Source organism: Acinonyx jubatus, chromosome B4 (genome assembly GCF_027475565.1).
Source record: "Acinonyx jubatus isolate Ajub_Pintada_27869175 chromosome B4, VMU_Ajub_asm_v1.0, whole genome shotgun sequence".
Taxonomy (NCBI): Eukaryota; Metazoa; Chordata; class Mammalia; order Carnivora; family Felidae; genus Acinonyx; species Acinonyx jubatus.
The window spans coordinates 91578574-91604229 of NC_069387.1; the positions used below are offsets into that span (position 1 = coordinate 91578574).

The 25656-nt window shown below is 40.9% G+C and overlaps 1 long non-coding RNA gene across 1 annotated transcript in view; it reads left to right on the top strand.

Moving 5' to 3' along the window:
- Positions 1–15281: 15281 nt before the first annotated feature.
- Positions 15282–25656, top strand: part of LOC113602824 (uncharacterized) — a 54654-nt gene continuing 44279 nt past the window's right edge. Inside the window, exon 1 of the long non-coding RNA XR_008300332.1 lies at positions 15282–15888. This is a non-coding gene — a long non-coding RNA (uncharacterized LOC113602824). The remainder of the gene's footprint in view (positions 15889–25656) is intronic.

The following is a 25656-nucleotide window of genomic DNA, read 5'->3' on the forward strand; positions in this document are numbered from 1 at the left end:
AATAGCATGCACAGCACAAGAGCAGCAGTCAGCTTTCAAGGGATTAAGGTGCTGTGAATGAAATTTTTAGCAAGTCGCACCTTTAGGGTCTCCAACCCCTCATCTGTAAGATAAGGAGTTTAGGCATGGACCCCCCATTACTCACATTCTAGAATCATTTACAATAGTCCCCATATGGTTCTTTCGTTCTTAAGTGGGTCACATTATTACTGAGCTAGCCTACATTTGGGAATGGAGGAGGGGTTATTCAGACATAGAGGCGGGCCTCTCTCTAATTCACTTTTTTTTGGGTGAGAGGGTTGAATTTTTTTATTGTGGTAAATATGCATAACATAAAATTTACCATTTTAACCATTTTTAAGTGTACAATTCAGTAGCATTAATTACATTACAATGTTGTACAGCCAAACCATTATCTAGTTCCAAAACTCTTGCATTCCAATTCACTTTTTTTTTTTTACAGTGAGGATAGTTTCTTTTTTTTCCAGTTTTATTGAAATATGGTTGACATATAACACTGTGTTAAAGGTGTACAACATAATGACTTGACAGCATAATGACTCAATATATGTTGAGAAATAATTACCACAATAAATATAGTTAACTCCAATTCACTTTTAAACAAGTCTGGGCAAGTTCTACAAGTGTCCTCACAATCTAAGAACCTGACTATCTATCAGGACTCCTGACTCGGACCTTGAGAGGTCAGATACTGCCCTTAAAGCAAATGATGCTTCTTACTTCTTGTATAAAATTGTATGCGAAGGGTAAAAAAACCATAGAGTTAATTGCTAGGTGGTTCAATCCTCTCCTTCTGCCATGAGATAAATCATTTTGTTCAAGATCATAGTACTTAATACCCAAAATTTAGTGAGCTCCATCTATGTGCCCAGCACTAAGCTGGTTGCACATGTCATTTGACAGGTAGGTAATATTATCCCCATTTTACAGGTAAAGGAATCGATTATGGTGGGACTAGATTTTCTCTTTTTTTTTTTAATTTTTTTTTAAGTTTATTTATTTTGAGAGAGACGGAGACAACGTGAGCAGGAGAGAGGGAGAGAGAGACAGAGAGAGAATCGCAAGCAGGCTTTGCACCATCAATGCATAGACCGATGTGGGGCTTGAACTCACAAAACCATGGGATCATGACCTGAGCCAAAATCAAGAGTCAGATGCTTAACCAACTGAGCCACCCAGATGCCCCTGATGAGACCAGATTTTCGACCCATATCAGTCTGCTTTTAAGATTTGATTCAACCCTCTATACCTAGTTGCTACCTCGATGGCAGCTATAGGGCATTTTGAAAAATGAACAAAAGCTAAGGAAGACAAAAATTGAATTTAAGTTCATTCAGAACGTACTCAGATTTGTGATTGGTTTTGTCACATATGTTCGAGTTTCTCCAACTTAGTCTTTCTTATCTCTCTAGCCCATGGAATTGATGGTATTTACTACCCCAATTTTCAAGGATGGCATGTGGCTCAATTACTTAAGAACATCCTTACAGTGTCAGGGTGCTTAGCAGGCAGGAAGGGTTAATAGCCCAAGGAAGGCCTGAGCTCCCTGCACCTCAGATCTGACACAGAAGACCAGGAATAATGAGGCCAGATGAATTGCCCACCCTCCAGAAACCTTTGCTGTGAGTCTCAATAGAACAAAAAATAAACATTGAGACAAGGGAATTGTCAGGCAAATTAATATTGAGTTCAAATTTTGTTTTTTTCTTTTTTCCCTTAACAGGTGTGCTTTGAGACTTCAAAGCAGAATGGGTTAAAAATAGGATGACAATAGCCAGTGTGACAATAGCATAATAGAAGGAGTATAGTGAATTATACAAGAGGACTGCATAAAAAAACATAAATAAGAGCAGAGGCAGGGGCAAGCACACTAACACCATGGGATCTTTAAAGGGTCAAAATGAAACCATAGTATGATACCTTAAAAAAGAAATCTAGGGTTCCAAAGCATGAAGATTTTTAAATAGAAATGTTTGTCCCACAGAATAAAGTCAGACATCATTATCTTGCCCTGCAGGGCCTTCTGTGGCTTGCCTCTCCAGCCTCACCCCTCTTGCCACCATGGACAACCCTCCAAAGAATTGCTTGGATGCCTTCATTTGTTGTCATGCTCTCTAGCTCCCTCCCCAAGGCCTTACTTTCCTTTTCTGACAAGTCAGAGTAGGTGGGATCTCCCAATTATACCTTCTAACAGCTCCATGCTAACCTTGTTTTCCTGGTAAATATTGCCCACCATCTGCCTTCCTACTAGAAGATCTGCTCTCCCAGGGCGGGGTCCATATCTGCCTTGTTTATGGCTATAGTGCCAACCCTAGCACAGTTATGAGTAAATGAATGAATGTTGGTAGCCATCGAGGTTTCAAACTGCCTAACTTCATGACATTTAAAGAAAACAATTGCTTCTGCAATTCATGTATCATGTCAAAATTTAACTAGAGAAGAAGAACCAGTATAATTTTTTTTTAATCTATCCATTTAGGGGCGCCTGGGTGGTTCAGTCGGTTAAGCATCCGACTTCAGCTCAGGTCATGATCTCACGGTTTGTGGGTTCAAGCCCTGCATCAGGCTCTGTGCTGAGAGCTCAGAGCCTGGAGCTGCTTCAGATTCTGTGTCTCCTTCTCTCTCTGCCCCTCCCCCACTTGTGCTTTGTCTCTGTCTCTCAAAAATAAATAAATGTAAAAAAAAAATTTTTTTAATCTATCCATTTAGTTATTACACAGAATTGCCTTACACAGTTGCAGGAGCTGGCTAAGCAAGCCTGACATCCATAGGGCAGGCAGGCAGGAAGCAGAGATCACAAGCAGGATGGGACCTCACAAGAGAGAATCTGGTGGTGAGAGCATCCTGCAGAAGCCAGAGCTCTTGGTCCTGGAGTTGAACACACACACTTGACCCAAAAGTCGGTGAAATCGAGTGAGGATTCAGCTGGAATGGAAAGCAATTTCAGGCCCAGCTGCTGCTTCCCATCACCAAGGCAAATCAGCAGATCAGCAACAATATGAGTTTTGTCCCAAAGTATTGAAAAAAACATTTTACCACTTTGCTCTGCTGTGTGGACTCTCTGACATCATGGAGGGTCTCAACGCTCCCTGGGAGTGGGGGAAATCGGATGAAGGTGTCAAAAGTACAAACTTCCAGATATAAAATAAAGACTTACTGGGGATGTATCGTACAACATGCTGACTTTGGTTGATACTGCTATGTGGCATGTTTGCAAGTTATTAACAGAATAGATCTTAAGTGTTCCCATCTCAAGAAAACAAATTTTTTTTAATTTTTTTGTATCTATATAAGATGATGGATGTTAATTAAGCTTACTGTGGTAATCATTTCGCAATACATATAAATCAGACTATCATACCGTACACCTTAAACCTTATCCAGTGCTGTATGTCAATTATATCTCAATAAAACCGGGGCGGGGGGGAACTTTCCACTGATTAAGTCACCTGGAACAATATCCCTTTGGTTGATTTGAAATCAGCGGAGTAGGGACTTTGATGACATCTGCAAAATCCCTTCACAGCTGCACCTAGACTGATGCTTGGTTGCACAATTGAGAGTGGGGGTGTGTGAGCGACAAAACAGTTGCTGCCACCCTATCATTCTCCAATATTTGCAACAGAAATCTCCTTCGTAGCCCACCATAGCCAGAGACATACTAGAGAGGGAATTCTGGAGGATGTAGTTCAGCCTAGCCAAGTTGACACATCACAAAGCCATCACAGGTCACATGATAGGACAACTCTCTCCTTAACCTCCAGTCTGACCCTGAATGAAAGAAATCAATGACAGAAACTAGCAACATTCGTAAGTGGGAGGGCTCACTTTGCTAGCAGAAGTAGTGCTTGACCCTGCAGAGGCAGAGAAAAAGAGTAAACCTGAATAGGAGCATAGAGCCAGCCGCCTTAGAGGAGTGTGTTCTCAAGAAATAGAAGAGGTATAAAGGAGCTCTTAGAACCAAAAGAGTGGGTGGTAAGAATATATTTCTATCAAAAGCTGGGGAAACTCCATTCTGATATTCTAAGCTGGAATATAGGTGTTCATCAATGAAAGTTTTTTGAATGAGTGAATCAATCAACCGGTCGATCAATGTCTCCTAACTCATCTATTAAGAAAAGCTTAAGGCCCAATATGAAACTATGGTGATAAATAAGACACACTGTCCTCACCTTATGGAGGGTTCCTAGGGTTGGAAGGTATACAAAGATCAAACGGCTCAGGCTATAGGCCAAGAGTTCTCTTAAGGCCCTTTGGCTAAGAAAGAGTCGTCAGATTGGCTGTCATCAGTGCCTTAGTGGGTACTAGGTACTCCTGTGTTGCCATTTCTGCATTGCGAGAGCCACACACACATAGGACGCAACAGGCTTTGTGCAGCTTCCAACACGAAATTAGGAATGAGAGCTGAATGCTAGTTGACAATGGCAATCTGATGATTACAGAAACCCAGGTATGACTTATCTTGAATAATCAATGACTGAATTATGTGTCTGTAAGCTCAGCCTATACCAAAAGCCTCTGGGAAAGGTTAAGAACAAAACTCAGAATTTGCTCTCTGGCTTAGAGTGATTGAATTATGCTGTGGGCTATGGTAAATTCATAGCAGTGCTAAAAATAGATGAAGAGCAGTTCAGTAACCCTGGGGAATTTTATCTGCCTCATTCATGCATCCAGAGATGCTGCTTACGTAAAGCCAAAATAAGCACAACTAAAAGGGCATTGAGGGAGATTGATAAAAGGTGATGAGTCAAATAGAAACCAAGAGAACAAGCAAGCAGTTAACAGCAAAGATCAGGACCAGTTCCTGTTGCAAAGATCTGAGCAAGAAGAAATGGGTGTATGAAGATGATACGGTATCTTGAACTTCCTAATAGTTTCTAGAGGCAAATTTAGAAACCTCTTTCTGGAGAAAGCCACAGCCTCCAGCTGTTCTTTCTCTACACATTCAGGCCTAGACCCTCGTCACAGTCTCTCGGGGATTCACACTTCACACTGGCAGAGCACAGTCATCATCTCTCCTAGAAATACTCCTCCTTGGCCTCCAGGCAGAGCACCAGAAAGTCAATTAAGAACCATTTTAAAACGTTACCCAAGCAACTCAGAGGTAATAAGTAAAGATACCGAAAGTTCCAGGAGCTCCACTTGGCCCAGTTTGCCACCAACTTCTTGTAATGTACAAGTGGTTTCGAAAGGAAATCATTTATCATAAAGTTGCAGGAAAGGTCTGCTCCTGGTCTCTGGCTGCCTGTGGAAAGAGTCTAGGATTGGCTGGAGTAGCTCTAAGAGGCTGGAAATTTAGTTCATGGTCAAGTATGTCACTGTTTTAAAACATTCTAACAAACCCAACAGCACCATCTGTAAGGACTGCATAATTTGCAAAATTTCTTGCTAAATCAGCTGGCCAAATGCAAAGCCAATTGCTTTGGCTTCTGTACAGCACCGTGCTGCAGCCCAGCCGGGAAGTATTTTAAGTGGATAATGAGTAGTTCCTTCTCTCAATGACTGTATTCAAATAACTTCCACTGCCTAAAATATGCAAAGTTCCTAGTCAAGGCTGCCTTAGGAACTTCTGCCCCTTAACTCAGAGTCTCAATCTTCATGGTGGGGGGAAAGGTATTAGATTCCCTCTCTCTATCAATATTTAGGGAAGCAATGACTAGCAAAGATCTCATACACTTCCCAGCTAGCACACATATGCAACAGCGCGAGCACACACACACACACACCAACTCAAACACACAGCTCACATCAGTTCTGAGATAAGCAAGGCTTGCATCCTCATCCAATAATAGCAGCCAAGTCTTTCATTTACTTAGTTACAGTATCTTCTCTAAAATTATTAATTATTTGGGTACTCCAAATGGCTTTTTTTAATGAGGAAACACAGGTAGGAAGTATTTATCTGCCTTTCTCTCCTGAGAAATATAGTTATCCATTGGCTATCCATGGAAAATGTTCTCTCTCTCCCAAGTGGCAAAACAGATGGAAGTTCCTTCTGTGAAGAAACCAGATTCTATACTCTTTATATCCAACCTCCATTACCTCCATCTTTGTAATTTAAGATATCAATAGACATGCAATAAATGCTTGTTGGATTTATTAAGTGAGCCCCTCACTTACTGAATCTTACTGCTTAACCTCCGGTCCACAGAAAACAACACCAGCATCATGAGCTTGTCAGAAATGTAGACTCACACCCCAGACCTCCTGAATCAGAATCGACATTTTAACAAGATTTCCAGGAGACTTATAAGCACATCAAGGTCTGGGAAGCACTATTTTAGGATACATCTTGATTTGTACACTGTGACTATTAGTCTGGTAAGTTCTGTCACTCCTTGAAGATCATGTCTTGCCATAGGGGACACTTTTGTGGAAGCAGTGAATAATATATGACTTCATTGGCACTAACCGTATGTCAGGAGTAGAGGGCACATAGTTAACAATGATAATGGGAGTTACACAGCTAGAAAAATGTGGAGCTAGGTCAGAACTGAATCTGGCTTCTGGGTCCACATTTTCCATCACTGGGCTACAGAGTCAGGTGCTGCTGCTCAGCAGGGGCACTGGTAGCCTGTAGGGACTGGCAATTTTAAGGAACCCTCCTCTCCCATGTTCTACAGGACGTTTAACATCCCTATCTGCCACCCGCTAAGTGCAAGGATACTTACAGTATCCTGATAACCTGAGAAAACACCCACACATTTCTAGATACCCATGGGGGTGGCCCTGGCTTACATAGAACCAATGTCTTGTGGCTTCATGTAATGATTTTTGAGAAACTCATTTTCTGGGATTTGTTTCTTTCTTCCAATGTTTAAGCTATTTATAAAATCCTTTGACATTTTACATTTTATTTTTCATTTCAACAGAAGGCTATAACTATTGAGTATCTACTCTATGCAGTCTAAAAGATAAGGTCCTTGCCTGCCAGCAGCTGACCATCTGGTTAGAGAAATTAGGCCTTAGCAATTCAAGGCACGCTATGATTAAGTCTAGAAATGACAACAACAGTAACAAAAAGACCTAGATTCATATTCTGACTTTATATCACTTATTACTTGTGAGTCCACTGGTATTCTCTAAGCCTCGGTTCTTCCATCCGTAAAATGGGAGTATTATTGGGGCACCTGGGTGGCTCAGTCGGTTGGGCGTCTGACTTCGGCTCAGGTCATGATCTCATGGTTCGTGGGTTTGAGCCCCGTGTCAGGCTCTGTGCTGACAGCTCAGGGCCTGGAGCCTGCTTCGGATTCTGTGTCTCCCTCTCTCTCTGCCCCTCCCCTGCTCACACTCTGTCTCTCTCTCAAAAATAAATAAAGATTAAAAAAAATTTTTTTAATGGGAGTATTATTAAACACTGCATATAAATTGCCAACAGTGCCTAAAGCATTACATACGCTTAGTAACTGTGAGCCAGTTACTCACCACCTATCACTCACCACCTCCTCCCAATCAGGTAAGATATAAGGTATAAGGAAAGGATGTACATAAGAGAGAGCATTCTAGACTCTTTGCTGGACAGCCTAAGCGAATACTTGGTGTTGGAAGTGAGCATGCCCAAGGAAGAAACTGTACAGGACTCACAAACTGGATGAAGTGAAGGGTCCATGCCAAGGAGTTATGAGAGGTGAACATGTGGAAGAAAAAATGAGTTTGCATTTGCAGAGACTCTCCTGGGGACTTCTGAATTTCTTTAGTATCATGACTTTCTAAGAAATGAAAAAAATATATAAGCCTACAGAAAAGTTAAACTTCTACACCAATGAGCTTAGATGTATCTATTACTAGTCACTGTCTTTAAGTAGAAATAAATACATGGCACTGCTATGGGATACATTTTAAATTTTTTTTTAAATTCAAAATCTGTCATCTACTTTATTTCCAACTTCACTGAATGCCTTTTAAGTCCAGACCTGGGCTGAATCACATAGCTGATAAATAAGTATCCATATAGGAATATATTTAGTTCTTCAAGTTTATAAAGTCCACAATTTCAGCATAAAAGAGGATAAAAAGGAGTCCCCAAATATCTGAAAACATCCAAGAAGCTATTGCACTGTTAGTGAGTTCAAATAGCTTGTTGCAGCATTCTTATTACTGCTGCTCATTAGTAAAAGTACTGTAACACCCAGCAGAAGAGAATAATTAGCAAATCAATTAATTAAGGTCCTGTCGACACTCCTCTTGCCACCCCCAATCACGTCTTTGTTGTAAATAAGCTTTGTTGCCTACATTAAAGTCATTAGCTCTCCATATGTAAATAATAATGTCCTTTAATTTAAACTGATTAAATATCAGAGAACAAATTTCAATCTACTCTTTCTGATCTAGCCAGGATATTAAAAACAAAGAGCATTATTGTTTTACATAACTTAGCAAATTCAACACAACTGTATACACTTTTGAATTCACTAATTTCCAGATTCACCTTCCCTCCTGAGGATATTAGCCAGAGTGCTATCTTTAGTTATAACACACACACACACACACACACACACACACACACACACACAAATACTATAGTAATTAAAGAAACCACCCATTTCCTTCCCCCCTGAGTTCCAGGAAGCTATGTTATTTCTGTGGACCAATTTCTATTTGCCAACTGTTCTCTAGAGCTTTTAACAGAAAATAAAATGTACTAGAAGCCATTCTCCAAATGACAGCCAAGAACACATCTCCTAGTGTCTCCTCCCTTCAGAGGAAAAAGCAAAAAATATTTGTGTATATTTGAGACCTTTACACTTAGGATCTTGTTAAATTCTGAACTATTTAAAGCCTCACAATCTCTTGAAATGTTTGAAGGAATCTCTAGTCTCTAAAGTTAGCTAGATTCTTTGCAACATTCACCTCTTATTTTGGCTCCTCTAATTATCCCTTTTAACTTAATGCTGGTTGTTTTTATTTCTTCCCATCTTCCCTCACACCACAATGTTTACAACTGGATAGAATATACATATATATACATATATGTATACATATATATACATATTTATATATATATATATATATATATATATATACACCACGATGCTGGTGTGTGTGTGTGTGTGTATATATATATATATATATATATATTCTCAGTGGTGACTTTTCAGTATGTTCCCCTCCCCCCCCATTTACCCTGGTGGGGGACGGGGTTGGCAGAAGTTTTGGCTTTTTTTTTTTTTATCATTTTCCTTCTTCAGTCTAAACAGAATAAATTATCCATATAACCTCCAACAAACAACTTCTTAACTATTTCCCACTCTTCAAACTTTGATCTTATAACACACATTATATGTAACTCAACCAGTGTGGGTGATTTCATCCTGAGAGGGGAGATGGGGGCACTTATTCAGATCCAAGGTGGATATCTTGTGTTACCCAGAAGGGAGCCGAGGCAAGACAAATCCACACAGCAATTCCCCACTCTCCAGTCTTTCTTCTTTCTGTTCTTGTCCTTCACAAATACCTCCCAGAAGGCCAGATTATTTTGTTAGAGAAGCTCCAAACTGCCTAAAATCCCAAACAGGACAAAAGCTTTAGCAAAGTTTATGTAACTGATACTTATTTTCCTCATTACAACCAACACAAAAAATAATCTCCCCTTCCTGCTTCTCAGATGATGCCCTTCACTTCCTGTCCAGGTCAGATTCCTCTGCTGGAGGTTCACCCAGGGCTCCGCTTCCTGCTGCCTTAGAGCATGCTTCATTTCCTGTGAACTTGATGCCAGTTTTCCTCACGGGCTCCTTACTCTGTCACACCATTTGTTTATCTCATGCTTGCTCCTGACGCCTTGTGCACTTACCTCCGAGGCCTGACATTCTCTCCTGGTTCTTTGCTCTCCAGCCTCACCCTTCCTTAAAACCATCTTTTTCACAGAAGTCATTCAGTAGCTAAGGCCAGTAAGAACTTTTTAAGATCCTGTTGATCCTGGTTTGCTTTATTAGCTTAAGAGTGAAAATTACCACCACCTGCAGGATTGATGTCTTTTAAAGGCCTAGAACCTCACAGTTAAGTATATATATATTTGGGGGGTGACTGGGTGGCTCAGTCGGTTGAGAGTCCGACTTCAGCTTAGGTCATAATCTTGCAGTCCATGAGTTCAAGCCCCATGTCAGGCTCTGTGCTAACATCTCAGAGCCTGGAGCCTGCTTTGGAGTCTGTCTCCCTCTCTCTTTCTGTCCTTCCCTCACTGGTGCTCTGTCTCTCTCTCAAAAATAAAGAAACATTAAAAAAATGTTTTTAAAGAATTTATTTATTTATTTATTTATTTATTTATTTATTTATTTATTTATTTTGAGAGAGAGGGGAAGAGGAGGAGGAGGAGGAGCAGAGAGAGAGAGGGAGAGAGAGAGAATCCCAAGCAGGCTTCGCCCCATCAGCGCAGAGCAAGACACAGGGCTTGAATTCATGAACTGTTGAGATCATGACCTGAGCAAGAAATCAAGAATCAGATGCTTAACCGACTGAGCTACACAGGCACCCCAGGAGTATTTGATATCTAAATTGTGTTGCTTATCAACTATGAGCCAGGCCTTTGTTTTTTGGTTTTGTTTGTTGTTTTTTCACACTGAGCAAGACTGCACCTACCAGCTGCCTCTCCTGACACCCAAGGTTAAATTGGTTCCTCTGGTCATTTTTTCTCATAATATCTTATATTTTTGTTGTTACACTTAAGACCAGTGTAACAAATTGCCTAATTATCTATTTAATAGGTTTCCCCCAGCAGCCTGTAAACTTTATGAGACCAGGTGGTCCCTCGTCAAGCTGTCCTCTTTTTTTTTTTCTATTCTACCTTTCCACTGCCAATGCAAACACAGGGCATGGCACATATTAGATGATCAATAAATACATATTGAACGCACCACAAAATAAAAAATGAAAAAGAAATGGTAACTATGGGAAGGGATGGATATGTTAATTAGCTTAATTGCAGTGAATATTTCACAATGCGTATGTATATCAAATCATCACTTTATACACATCAATCATATATACTTTTTGTCAGTTATACTTCAGTAAAGCTGGGGGAAAAATACATATTGAGTAGATGAATGAATGAATGGTATCTTCTCCCTTTTTTCATCCCTACTCTTCTCCTTCCAATGCTGCACCCAGTTCTCACCTCCACCCATGATGGCACATTGGCCCCGAGAAGACCAGAGAAGCATATGCCCTGCCCCTCTCTGATTATGTGAATAGCACCTCACTTTTGAGGTCCTTCCTGGAGCAGGGCAGAGTCACAGTGGTAAAACTTGGTTTGACTACAACAATACATCTTTCTTTAATCATTCCCATTAAAAACGTAATCTTTCTTTATAAATATTCTCTACATCTTTGTCAATACATTACATAACCTGACATCCTGGGTTCTATGGTGACAGATTTTGACACACATATAGGAAATTCTTCTTTAAACATGAATAGAAGTTGGCAAAAGATTGCTTTTCTGCACTACTTTGCAAAAACCACTAATGGTGGGGTGGGCTGCATAATAAATTATTCAGATCATAAATCTAAAGTAATTAGTTCATCATGATCAATACAATCTAAGTGAATTGGTGTGTGGCATTCAATTTTCATAATATAATTAGTTTTGAAATATTCAAATTAAGGAGACTAAGATCATCATAAAAAGTACCGAGTCTCTTAATTTCTAAGTAGGAGAATCCTGCATTTTTTGGTCTTTATACTAATAAATCTTAATTATATTCTTTTTCCACTTAGATAAAAAATGTCTTTAATCAAATCATGTCTTAGGAGAGTCACTAAAGCCTTAGCCATTGACAAACATTCTAAGAATGATGGAAAGTCAGCAAAGGCCATTTGCTGATGAATTTAAGCTGTCTCTTCATAAGAAATTTTTTTTTCAGTAATTAACAGTTGGCAGTTTCCAAAACTGTTCCCTCTAAGCCACAAAGAACTTTTCTAAACCACAAAAACAGATAAATTTTATTTCTAATGAGAAACTTTGGATTATCATTCTATTCATATGTCCAATGTAAGCTATGTCATTTCCATAAACTTATTTTTGTGCTCTGGACTTGCCAAGATAATATATTGTCTCCTGTTTTCAAATTCTTCTGAGCTTGGAAAAGTGATGTCTACATGGCTCATTAAAAGTGTACTCAATGAACTCTTGTTGTTTCAATGCAGAGTTTCTCAACCTGAGCGCTATTGACATTTGGAGACAGTTCTTTGCTGTGGAGGCCAACCTGTGTGTTGTGGGATGGTTAGCAGGATCCCTGGTCTCCACCTACTCAATGCCAGTAACCTCTCCCAGCTGTGACAACCAAAAACGTCTCCAGACATTGCCAAATGTCCTGTGGGCGGCAAAATTGCCCCCGGGGTGAGAATCACAGTTTTAAAGTACTGTTTTCTTCCAAATAAGAAGGCATTATTAACTCATTATTTTTCTTTCTCTTTATTCTTTACCAATAATACTAATAACCATTCATTGAACAATATTTAAAGCCTCATAAGAAAAATCTACCACAATAAAAATAATGAAGGAATACATTTCATGCAGAAATTGATTTTTTTCCCTTTTCCTGATTATTATCCTAGTAATATTATGTCTTGCCCCAAACTCTTTGCTTTATCAGTGGAGACACAGACTTGCAGCTAGAGCAAAGGTGCTTCTATAGGGTGACTAATAAGCTAGCACAGTGTAGTCCAGGGATTAAGGGAATGTCCTACTAGCATCAGACGCCTGGGTGCCTATCCTGGCTTAAACACTTCTGTGCCTCGATTTTTCTCATCTGGAAAATGAGACGATGACAGTACTCATTAAGCAGTACTTAATCAGGTTTGTGGTAATATATAAAAAGCACTCAAAACAAGAGTAGAACTATTGTATGTACTTATGTATTCATTAGCTAGTATTAGTTACCTGTTATTAAGTCATTTGCCAGATCACCCAAAGATTTGCTATCTTGGCCCTGGCTGCTGCAGCAAAGACTTCTAATCAGTAAGCACAAAACTATCATTTCCCTTAACCCTGAATTCTGGGGGGCTTGGTGGGTTCTGCCTTCCAGCAGCACTCTGTAGGTGAATTACTCTGCAGCTCTCATAACTCTAGGGACATGTTCACCACATTTTTTTTAAAGATGATGGGAATTGATTTTTATCTTTAATTTTTGCTTACAAATAATTCGTCTGTTAGGAGAAAAATAACAAGCTCCAAAGGGAAAAAGCAGATACCAGTCTGTTCCCACATTGCCTTGAGTTAAAGAATAAGAATTATCTACCACCAATAAGCTTAATGAGAAACAACCTTCAAGTTGTAACTTCAATAGGCTATAAGTTGAGATCTAGCTCTACCCACTGTGGTGGTCTTCTAAAATTCCGAGTTAAATACTGTCTCATTACTCTGCCATATTAGTTGGGACTCTTTCTGATGAAAGTGACTAAAACCCAATTAAAACTAACTTAAGGGGGGGGGGGGAAGGGAATTTATCATCTCTTGCAACTTGGAAGTCCAAGGGCACTCTGGCTATAGATGGAGCTGAATCAAACTCAAGTCTTGTCTTCAGTTCTGTCTCCAGGCTCTGTTTTCCTCTCTCGTGCCGGTTTCATTCTCTCCAAGTGAGGACTCATCTCTTACCAAAGTGAAGGAATAATAAGGAAAAAGCATGTTGAGAAGTCCAAAGCAATGGCTACTACACTAGATAATATCCTGATTTACACATAATTGTTAATAAAGAAATAGGCTAAATAGAGGCCTGCTCCATTAAGAAATCCAAATTCGACCCACTTTTCAGAGTCTAGAATAATTGCCACCTCTGCCATGAAGCCTTCTTCGATAACCTCAACCCTAGCAATTACTACTTTATGAAAACACTAAGGCACGTACTGTCTAGATGGCTTATTTTGCAAAATAGCATGAATCGCTTTGTATTATTAACTATATGTACAAAAATATGGACATATATGTTTTATATCTCCAACCTGATTCTTTTTTACAACCACAGTTATTTTTCCTTATTATAAAAGTTGCACTCACTTCAAATTGTACACGGCATATTGAGCACTCATATTTATTGTAGGCTTCTCCCAATCGTCCCTGCCCTCTGCCCACATGATGGTAAAAGGATTTTATTTAAGGCATAAGTACATGAGGACAAAGAAGAAGGAAAAGCAACAAAACATGGGAAGCTGGAAAGCCAGTGGTAACTGACTTATCAAAGCCAAGGAACTGGGATAGATTTGGGAGAAGCTCAGAAGAAAGGTGGTCTGTGCTATAGAATCCCAGAAAGACTTAGGTAGGAGAAGTTCCACATACCTCTGAAAGTGGGGTGGGGGTGCTGAAAACTGAAGTCTTGGTTGAATGCCCAAGTAAAAGCACTTTCTCGCAGGGGCACCCGGGTGGCTCAGTTGGTTCAGTGTCTGACTTCAGCTCAGGTCATGATCTCACGGTTTGTGAGTTCAAGCCCTGCATTAGGCTCTGTGCTGACAGCTCGGAGCCTGGAACCTGTGTCTCCTTCTCTCTCTGCCACTCCCCAACTTGTGCTCTGTCTCTCTATGTCTCTCAAAAAATAAATGTAAAAAAATAAAGCCACTTTCTTGCAGCAATGAAAGGCACAGCATAGGGAATATAGTCGAGAGGACTATGGTGGCAGATGGTAGCCATGTCAGTGGTGAGCATAGCACAACACACAGAGCTGTTGAATTACTGTGTTATGCACCTGAAACTAACATAACACTGTGTGTCAACTGTACCTCAATTTTTTTTTTAAAGCCCTTTGTCCGCCAGCCAGGACTCTTCTCTACCCAATGGAGGAGTGCAGCTGCCCCTCCCCAACCTAAGCAGAAAACCAAGCCTCCTCCTTGAGGAGATAAAGCCGAGAGACTCAGGCATCAAAGTCACCAGGCCCAGTGGGGGTCAAGGATGTACAATCAAAATCAAGGACACCAGGCCCCACTGGGGTGGAGGAGTGGTCTGTGCACGCTAACCCATGCAACTCCATCCCTAACTACAGCCACAGTAATGCTGCCATTGAGGCTCTCGTCGGTTGAACATTGACTACACACATGCCACTGTGCTGAACATCATACGTGCATGATATCACGTCTAACCCTCGAATAAATCCTAGGAGGCAAGTACTATTTTGGACCTTAAAATCCTTTAAAAAGGAAGTCAAGCCAAAGTTTATATAACTGGTTAAGTTAAAACAAGATTAAGTAGCTGGCGGAAAACTCACAACTAGTAAGTGTCAAAGCCCAAATTTGGACCCCAAATCACTACCCTACATGACCCCCCCATTTATCAACTCATTTATTCATTTATTCATTCAACAAGCATTTTCTATGTGGCAGATACTGACACATGACTTGTAAAGATAAATATAACATATGGTCTGTATCCCCAACAAGCTCTCCTCATAAAGAGGGCAACAAATCAATAAAAGCGTAACGGGTACATTGAACAAGTAGGTCTCCAAACTGGGGTTAGAGTAAGGATTCTATTTCTCTCAGCCAGTGATCTGACGCTGTTCTGTGGCCCGTGTCTTCCCTACATGGAAAGTAGATGAAATCTTGGGCAGATTCCATAAACTCTCTTGAACACACTTAGTGCAAAGTCGCTCTGTCTCTGTTAGTCACAAGAGCAGTCTGATTTTAATTCACTGATCTGAACCTCATTCAGAATTAAAGCCTCTCAGCTCCCCAGCGGGAGAACAAGCGGTGGGGAAGAAGGGGCATGGTGAGCTGCTCCCCTCTCTGCCTTGTGCTGCTCCTCCTCTTCTGTGCCCTCCCAAATACTGTCTCCAGCTCCCCCAGGGATGGAGGGAGACCCAGAGGGTAAACAAGAGGAGGTTTCTTAGCTCTCCAGTACTCTGATGATCTGGCAGCAGTGTTCTCTGGCCTTGGAGGGTTTTAGAGGTGAGTGTTCCTATGATGGGGCTCTTATGTGGGATCTCGAGATACCCCCCCTGGAGCCTTCTGAATAGACCACTTGACACAGCCAATGCTTCTCTTCTGGCTTCTGATCTCTCTCTCTCTCTCTCTCTCTCTCTCTCTCTCTCACTCACTCTGCCCTAGGCCACCCAGAGTCACACCCTCTATTAGAGTAACTGCTCTCTTCCGGCTATCTTCCAGGTTCAGAAAAGGCTCCAGGCTATTTTGCATGTCCAGTTCAATGAGAAACGTTTACACCCTCTTGCCAGTCATCGTGAATGAAAGTGCAGCTTATTCCCCATGAAGACTGTTTCTTTCTGTTCTGCCAGCCGGCAGGTGACTCTAGCCCCAGTCCCTTGCCCTGAGTATGCTCTGGCTCAGAACCAATGCCTGTCCCTTTGCCCTCAAACCCCATGGCACTTCTGTGTTTTTCCAGAATGGTCCTGTTGAAGGCTACTTGCTTGACAACGGAGACTTGAGGGGTGGTAGCTCTCAGGCCTCCCTCTCGATTATTGCACGTATTTTGACTTCTAGAACATTATGCCTACAGAGACAACTCATGTTTTTGCTTTATTTTCCACTGAGGTCATATTCTATCTTTAGAAATGCATTCTATGCAAAATATAAAGAAAAAAAAAGACAAGCTCAGAGCCATGTTTCCAAACACAGGACTATGTAGCCCCTGAGAAAAAGAAAACTTCTGGGGTCTTGTTTCTGATGGCATTTGTCCTTATCAGAAGTCACTTGAGAATTATTTGTAACTCAAAAGGTGGGTAAGTGTCCCACACAGCAACAACTTTCCAGACAAACAAAATTAGATCTAATTGTCAACATCTGAATTGCACTCACTAATTCTTTACTTGCATGTCTTGCTTTTGATAGATCATTTGGAAATAATCTTATCCCTGATGCTAGTTGTTTCTCCCAGACACTAACATGCACATGGATGTGTATTATTTTCAGAGAAGTGTGGAACTTGGTGTCTCCTGAAAAGACTCATAAAAATTCTGAGAGAAATAATAGCTCAGCCATGTAAATCCAGGCTAGGCCATCCAGTTTGGTTCCTCTTTGAATAATTACTCAATATTCCCCACAACTTCAAGGCTAAGGGGATTATTCCTTCGACATCACTGTCTCACCCTTATATTTCCTTAATTGGATTCCCTATTTCCTATAATATCAGCCTTTACCAAACATTATGATAATCCTATTTGTTTTCAATGGGATTATGAGATTTTTCTTAATTAAACACCAAGCAAACTTCAATACTCCAATCTCACTAGAAAACACAGAAGCTTCTTATGAAACAGTTTCTAAATGCCCTTCCTCTTACCAGACATGTTTGTAGAATGGTATCAATCACAAAACCCACAAATCACATGGCCAAAATAGTCCCAGAGTGGGTCATCCAAGTCTGCTGTTGCCCTATAGGAAGTTCCCAGAATGAGGTTTAAATGCTGGTTTCTTAACATCCACACCGCCCCCCACACCCTCCCCACACCCTCACATACCCCCCCCTCAGAAAGCCAACCTGTCACCTTTGTCTCGGGATCTCCTGAGCGCCCCCCCCCCCCCCCACCGCAGGCCTGGTCTGGTGCGTAGTAGGCCTTCAAGAAACGTTGACTGAATTGTTTTATTGAATTTTAAGTAAGGACAGCCAGACCTCTTAGCAATCATGACACAGATGTTTTGCACCTCTTTTTTTTTTTTTTTTTTTAGTTGGCTCACAATCAGCAGTTGTTTTATTGCTCTTACAATAAAAATTAAATCAGAGGAATCACTCACAGAAGGAAGTGGAGCTTGAGTGATTTAAGGCCACTTCTTGTCTCTCCCTAGCTCTGCTTTGGTCTTCTACCGAGAAACTCTGCCTTTAGCTTTAAGAAAGAAAAAGAAAAGGAGAGGAGGAAGGTTAGAAAGATTGGGTCACCTTTTCAGAGGAGGAAAGAAACAACACTATTGTCATAAACTGCAGGAAACATTTCTTGAACCTACTAATTTGGGTACAAGTACAGGACCAATGGAATGGAAACCCTGCTTTGGAGAGGACAACCTATGAAGGGCAAAAGGGGTGTAGCGTCTAACTTGCTGGGACTGACTTTTTTAAAAAGAGGTCTACACTATCTAAATAATCCTGCAATATGACGTTTATAATGTAAAAGCGGAACAAATTATTGTTTACTTTAATGTGTTGAAAATGTTCATTTTAAAGCGTATATTAATTTGAGGGGAAAATGTATGTTAGAGTAGGGTTGAATTTTATGATTTTACATAATTCCAGGTATCCTTGTATAATCAATGTGTGTTTATGACTGTTTTATGGGACTCAGGCATGTGTTTACTATGTTAAATTATTTTCGAGGATTGCAGTTGTAGCTTTGTCTTTTTGACATGTTATTGATCATGACTATATTTTATAGGATACTGAGTCCTTGGTCAGTCCTCATTTACAACATTGTCGTTAGAGGAGAAGATGTTCCATTGTAGGGAAGATGTGATTTCTAACAACATAATGTGGCAAAAAACGAGACTGACTATAAAATCTAGGAACATGTATTTATGGCTACAAACTGATAACAGGAACCGTCTTAAGAAGAAGGAGACTGACAGGTTGTAGGATGGATAATCAGCAGAGGCTCTCAAGAGAAAATAGGCCTCAATCTGTTATTTAAAGGAAAGGAAATAGAGTGAAGGCAATAAGCTGTCAGTAGTTACAGTCATCGTTATTTAACATCTGTATCGGGGGCTCCTGGGTGGCTCAGTGTTAAGCCTCCGACTTCGGCTCAGGTCATGATCTCACAATTCATGGGTTCGAGCCCCATGTCAGGCTCTGCACTGACAGCTCAGAGCCTGGAGCCTGCTGCAAATTCTGGGTCTCCCTCTCTCTCTGCCCCTCCCCGCTAGCACTCTGTCTCTCTGTCTCTCAAAAATAAATAAACGTTAAAAAAAATGTTTTTAACATCTGTTGAACAGAAAGGGTCTTATTGTTTAGGCCAAGTAGCTCTCCTCTGTCTACTCCCAGTTATGCACACCAGGTAACAGAACACTCCGAGCATAGAAATGTGTATGTAAATGTGTTTGTTTTCCTTTGTAATGTAATAAATCTGATTGCTTGCCTACCATGACCCAGGCACATCCTGTGAATATAAAGACAGTTGTAACTTGGTCTTTGTTTTCAAAAGCCTCCCAATCTGGTAGGGAAGACAGACTAGGAGATAGTGCAGTAAGGTCAATGCTATAATAGAGGTAGTGTTGGAGCACAAAGTAGTGGATATTAAATTTATATTTGTGGGCACAAGGAAGGCTCCTCAAGAAAAAGTATGTGGCCTCTCCAAAAAGAGGCCACACTGATCCTGCTAGGCCAGCCAAGGGCAAGTGGCCCCCCAAAATGGGGGCAGCCTCAGCCCATCCTGCTACTCTGCCACATGGAAGGGAAGAGAACATTTGTCCCAAAGACACTGCCCCACAGAGAAAAAGGTTCAAAGCCACTGTGTTTCCTCCACCAAGGCCCCCACTCCCTACCATCATGGCCCAACTGGACGTTCCTGTTGTCTCGTTAGTGACAGACTTGTCCCAGAGCCTGTCCCCTGAAACAGCCAGACAAAACAATGAGCTCCTTCCAAGACTTAGAGGGTGGGGTTTGAGTATATGATGTTTGGAGAAGTGGCTACATTGTACCCCACTCATGTCTTTGGAAATAAAGGGGTTGGGGTAAAAGGTCAGGCCCCTTTGCAGTACCCCATCACTGTCCCAGCCTCCTATTTCCTGTCCAATTCCCATTCTGAGTCCATGACCCAGCTAGAGAAGCCTTATCTCTACCATTATTTTTTTTAATCTCTCTATCTTATACAAAGATCAAGACTCTTCAGACCTAGCCAAAAATGTGATATCTTTGTTCTCTGGCTCCACTTCCCTTTGCCCTGCCTCTAGCTGGCCAAATTAGAGATTGGGCAGTAGCAGATTTGGGGGCAGGGGAGGTGCAGGGAGACATAAAAGGAGAATATGTTTTTTGAAAATCTACTAATATTTAACCCCCTCCCCCCCTTGAGCTCATGGCTTTGGTTGTCTATCTGATGAGGTAGTTGCTGCTATCCAGAATTGCAACTGAAAACTCTTCACAGCACGGTTGAAAATTGAAGTTATTTCTACCACTGAGATACATCATGGGTTAAACAAGTTTTCTAGGGGGTGACCTAAAAATTAAACACCAGTTACCATCAGAGAGGGAAAAAAAGAGCTCCAAAACCCAAACTTTATTTATATGTATTGTACAGACGATTTTGTTAATATGCAGTCTAATATGTTTAATCTTGTGAATTTCCAAATGCACATGCTAATGATTGGTATATCCATCGTTTCAAGAGTTTCTTGTTTCTATCATATTATAGATATGCTTAGATTATCAGGAATATATGATTTCTTTGCTTTCTCAACCTAATTTTCCATTCTGGCCAGTCTCCTGTGGGTTTTTTAATGATAAGCCAGGAATCTTTTTTGGGTGCTTTTTCTCAGTGACACCGTGTAGCGGCCACATGTACAAGCATAGGTATCTCCGGTGGTCACCCACTTTGGGAGTAGATCTCTAGTGGACAAACCCAGTATTTACAGTAGCTGCTGCCACACGGCCACCAAAACAGCTTTTAAGTGACTGCTCCTCTTTACAGGACCCATCTGTCTTCCAAGCTCTACATGGTATGTTGGAGTGCCCCAGGGTTCAGTGCTCTGACCTCTTTCTTATCGATTTATCTGTCTGCCTAAGTGAGTTCATTTAGCCCCAGGGCTTTTAAGATCCCAAACTTCTAACTCCAACCCCAGCCTCTCCTGTGAACACATCATGCTCATATCTACTGTCTACTTGAAGTCCTCATTTGGAAGTGTCTTAAACTTCAAATATACAAAATAGAACTCCTAATTCTCTATCACCGCATGAAACACGCACGCACACACAAAACATGCCTCCCACAGTATTCCTCTCACTAAAAGGCAACTCCATTCATCCAATTCTTGCCGTTTCTCAAGCCAAAAACCTTGGAGTCATCATTGACTCTTTCTCTCACATCCAGTTTATATCCAGGATCAAATGATGTTTGTCCTTAACTCCACCATTGCCCTGAGCTACCATCCAAGCCACCGTCACCTCTCACCTGGGTTATTACAAGAGCTAACTAACTGGCCTCCTAGCCTCCACCATTCCTTTCCCACAGTGTATTCTCTACAGACCAGTCAGAGTGAGTTCCCCAAAATGTTAAGTCTGATCAGGCCAGTTCTTTGTTCATAATACTCCATGCCTTCCTACCTCACAGAGTAAAACCCTTCACCATAACTTACAAGACCATGCATGATCTGCCCTTCCTTAACCTTGAAGTTCTGACCTTATCTCTTACCTCATATCCCAGTCCCCTCCACTCTCACGTAGTTCCAGTAGTTCTAACTATACTGACACACCTGACATATGGGAAGTAGCTTCCCCGTGATGGTTGTGCTTGCTGTTCTCTCTGCCTGGAATGTTCTTCTCCGAGATAACCTTTACTTCAAGTTTCTGCTCAGATCGCACCTTATCACAGATGTCCCTGACCATCCTACATAGAGAGGCAAGCCCTCTGCCCAGTTTTTCTCTATTCCCCTCACCCAGCTTTATTTTTCTACATAGCACTTACTGCCTCCTTAGAGACAGGGAGGCCAGTTAGACAGCTATTGTAATAATCTCTGACATATTATACATTTCTGTATTTGTCAACTGTCTCTCCACACTACTCACTATACTCTGTGGAAACAGGAACTTGGGGTGTTTTATACTCTACCCTACCCACAGCAACTAGAACAGAGATTGGCACAGAGTTGGTACATTTTAAATACTCATTGAATAAATACAAGAAAAAATGTTTTAGAGACCTCGGGATACCATGTTCCCTAATGGTTGGCCACACGGTCTCTGGCTATAGCTGCAAGATATTCCACTGGAATTGCCTACTTCAGCCCAAACAGCTAATGATAACCTGGGTATCATGGTCAATATTGGTAATACATCTGGAAACATTATCCCGCCCTGACTCCCACCCGTGGAGGGCCTGAACCTGTAATATTACATGCAGCTTTAGCTGTTATAAGCTCAAGAAATATCCAAATAAAAACAAGTACAAAGATCCAGGAAATGGAGAGGACTGCCAGAATAAGTAGGACATTTCAGTCCAGGAGTGACAAAAGATGAGAGAATATGATTACAATTTAGAAAATCATAATATTGTGATCAAGCACAAGGTGAACTTGTATACCAAGTCAAGGATACAACAGAAACAAAGGAGGGAAACTCGTTAAAACTTGGAAGGTAGAATGATGTGATAGAAATTTCACTTCGGCAATGAGATAGGGACACCTGAGTTTAAACCTTAGGTCTAGCTGCATGATCTTGGACATGAACTACTATGAACTAGAACTTGTACATACAAATAAGATAACGGTACCTGTGCCATAAGTACCATTATGAAAAGAATGTACATACAAAACACATGGCAAATGCTTATTCCCTTCCTGTGATGAGGAAAATATTAGGATAAGTGAAAGGAAGTTCTAAAGCAGAAGACAAGCTTAGTAAGTTTTGTTATAGGATGAAAAGAAATAGGTAAATAAATACAAGTAGGAAATATATGTATTATATTCATTCTGCATTTTACAATCATCAGACTATTTTCACTGACTTCATCTCCTTTGACCTCATAAGCTATCTTATCCAGTAAGAAAGGTAGATGTTATTAAACCCATTTTACAGATGAGGAAACTGAGGATGGGAGTTTTTTTTTTTTAAGTCTTTTTAATACAAGCTTGGTGATCCTCCCACAATTCAGGGCCTCTTTATAGGATTTAAATCACTTCTCAGAAAAGCTTAGTCACATAGGGAGACTCACTACGGGTGATTAATGAAAACAAAGAATTCTGAGGTTTTAGTTTGTAAGAGGAGTCAAGAACTACCACACACTTTCTCAGCACACCTCACAGGCCTGTTATGAAAAAATCCAGCTGGATGGGGCCTGGATGTAATTCTCCCGAGCAAGCTTCTCAATCCACTGTTTGCTGTCCTTAACTGGGCATGAGTGCAGTCCACCCATGAGATATGCCCATGGACATCTTCTTCCTGCCTCTGGTTTGGGAGGGCATGTTGTTGTGCATTCCCAAGGGTGGAGGGCAGACTTGGGAGGCCTGGGTCTTCAGTCACAATAATCCCAGTTACCAGAAACAGCTAAACCAAATTTATAACATATGTTTCCACAGCCTCAAATACCCACCATTTGTCCCATGACCTTCTGTCTTTAAACAAATGCCAAACAAGGAGATTCAATTATTCAGTCAGTCTAAAAAGGAATTGGTTTATGCTGAAACTCAATGCTAAGTTTATGTAATTTTACACTGTGGGTCACACTGAAAACTTTATGCAAGCTTGTAGCTGCCATCAAGGAAGATTCCTACCTTTCTTTAGAGTTAAACGAGTTTCTAGGCAGAACTGATCCTCAAAAAGAGAAAAAGCCAATCATACCACACCAGTTTTGGGAATGAAAAGCAACAGAGAGATGGCATCCGTTCATCTGTGCAACAAATGTTTACTGTGCTCTTTTGAAGTGGCAAACACTGTACAAGGTATTGGCACTATAAAATGGACAAGAAACAGTCCTCAGGGTCTTGTGGGCAGTTAGACACAGAACAGTCTGAATCATTTACAACATGATGTAATAAATATTATGATGAAAAGAATTATCAGCTGCAGTGGGAGTTTATGCTATGTGATTATGGAGTGTTGCTATGGAGATATCACCTCCATAGTTAGGATGATCCACTCATCCCAGTTACCCTGAGACTTTCCTGGCTTCCCTGACAGTGGGATGGTTGGTCACCCTACCTGTGATCCTAAACCAAATAGATAGATAGATAAATAAATAAATAAATAAATAAATAAATAAATAAATAGTTAATTTTGGTCTCCTTGAAAACAACCAAGCTTATTCCCCGGGGCATATGGGATCAGAATAACTTCATCAGCCTGAAGACTCAGCAGTCGATGGAAGAATTGAGGTCTTTCATGGCTCTGCCAGAGACAAATGAGAGTCAGTCTGACATGTTAATAGAGCTCATACATGGTTTCCCTGGCCCTTGACTAGTCATCTAGTTAACCTGCCTGAGCATTTGTTTGTTCATCTGTAAAACTGCGGTAGATACGGCATTAGTCAGGATAAGCCAGATTCTACTGCTAAATCTTAGTGGTTTATAATCCCAAAAGTTTATTTGCTTTGCAAGTCAGCTGGGGCTAGCTATGCCGCTCATCTTCTGCCTCCGGAAGCCAGGTGAATAGGGCAGCCATCATCTCAACCGTTGTCTGTCTCCGGTTCAAAGGCAAAGAGAAATGTTCTCCCTACCTCAGAAACATTTTCTCACCATCCACTAGTCTTCCCTAAACCGATGCTTTTGGTTGATTTTAAGCTTTTTTGTTGTTGTTGCCACAGCAGAACCCGGCCTATTCTGACTGATGGGGATACACACTGGTGCAGATGTGACTCACAACAGAAGTGAGATTAGTGAAGTTTGGTACCCTCCTAAGGGGTGGTGTGAACACCCTCGAATGCTGTCTCCTCAGGTTACTCATATGAACTATCCTGTTTTCAAAAACCAAAGCTAGTGCTGAGGTTAAGGGTAGGGTTAGGGTGTTGCTAAAGATCAACATTCCTGGTTTGCCCTTCATACAAACTTGTAAGTTTCTCACAGAGAAACACTTTTTCCACAGCCCAGCCGTGGTCCCACCCAGCTATTCTTCTGGCAAATAATGAGCAGCTGGTCACAGGGCCAGAACGTACGGTTGGCACAGCAATGCCTCTCCCTGCTACTGGAAACACAACTATGCTGCATCATTCTTGTGTGTTTAAAATGGGCTTTTGAAAGCCACTGGATCATTTGGAACATATTTCTCATGAGTTTTATGACATTTTAACTCTACTCCCCTCCGTTTGAGTTTCACTGCAAGTTTCCTGTTCGTGCTAAAGATAGTCATAAACAAACTCTGTGGTCTGTATCTCAAAAAGGGAAACATATGTAAAGTCCAATTATCATCGCCTTTCTCGGAGAAGGGAAGAGCTCTGCTTCCTAGAGGGTCATGTGCATTTGCAAATTCCCCTCTGACAGACAATAAATGGCACATCTGAACTGATGGCCTCTCCTTTTCAGAAATCATTCAAAAGATTCCGGTGGAGAGCTACAACATCTGATTACAAAGTCAGTGGCAAAAAGGGTTTTCCTCTAGGGATCGTTCAGCAGGAGTTTCAACGTGGCTGAACTTTTATATAACTGAAGTCATCCATTATGTTCTGATGAGCTTGTGCATAACATACTGCCTATGTAACTGGGACATCAAAAAGTTCTGACCTTTTAGTTAAGTGAAATGAAATGTTTCTCTTAGTCTGATGATTGAATGGGTCCCTTTAAAAAAAAATCATAAAAGTTTAATCCTATTTAGGTGAATCCCATTGTGATCTTACTTGGAAATGAGTTATCCTACAGCATGAGTTTTATAGTGACTGATTTCCTCTTCTGTTCAACATAGCAATTACTTAGCTGTGTTCTTATGTATTAAACCGCGTTCTCCAGGGTTCAGTTTAGTTAGTTTCACTCCTGGTGACACCGGGAATGGAATTTCAGCATAATCTCCTGAGGATCCATGGACAGGAAATTGTCCAATGGCGAAACTCCAGGGAGACAGCAACAGACTGGCTTGCATCT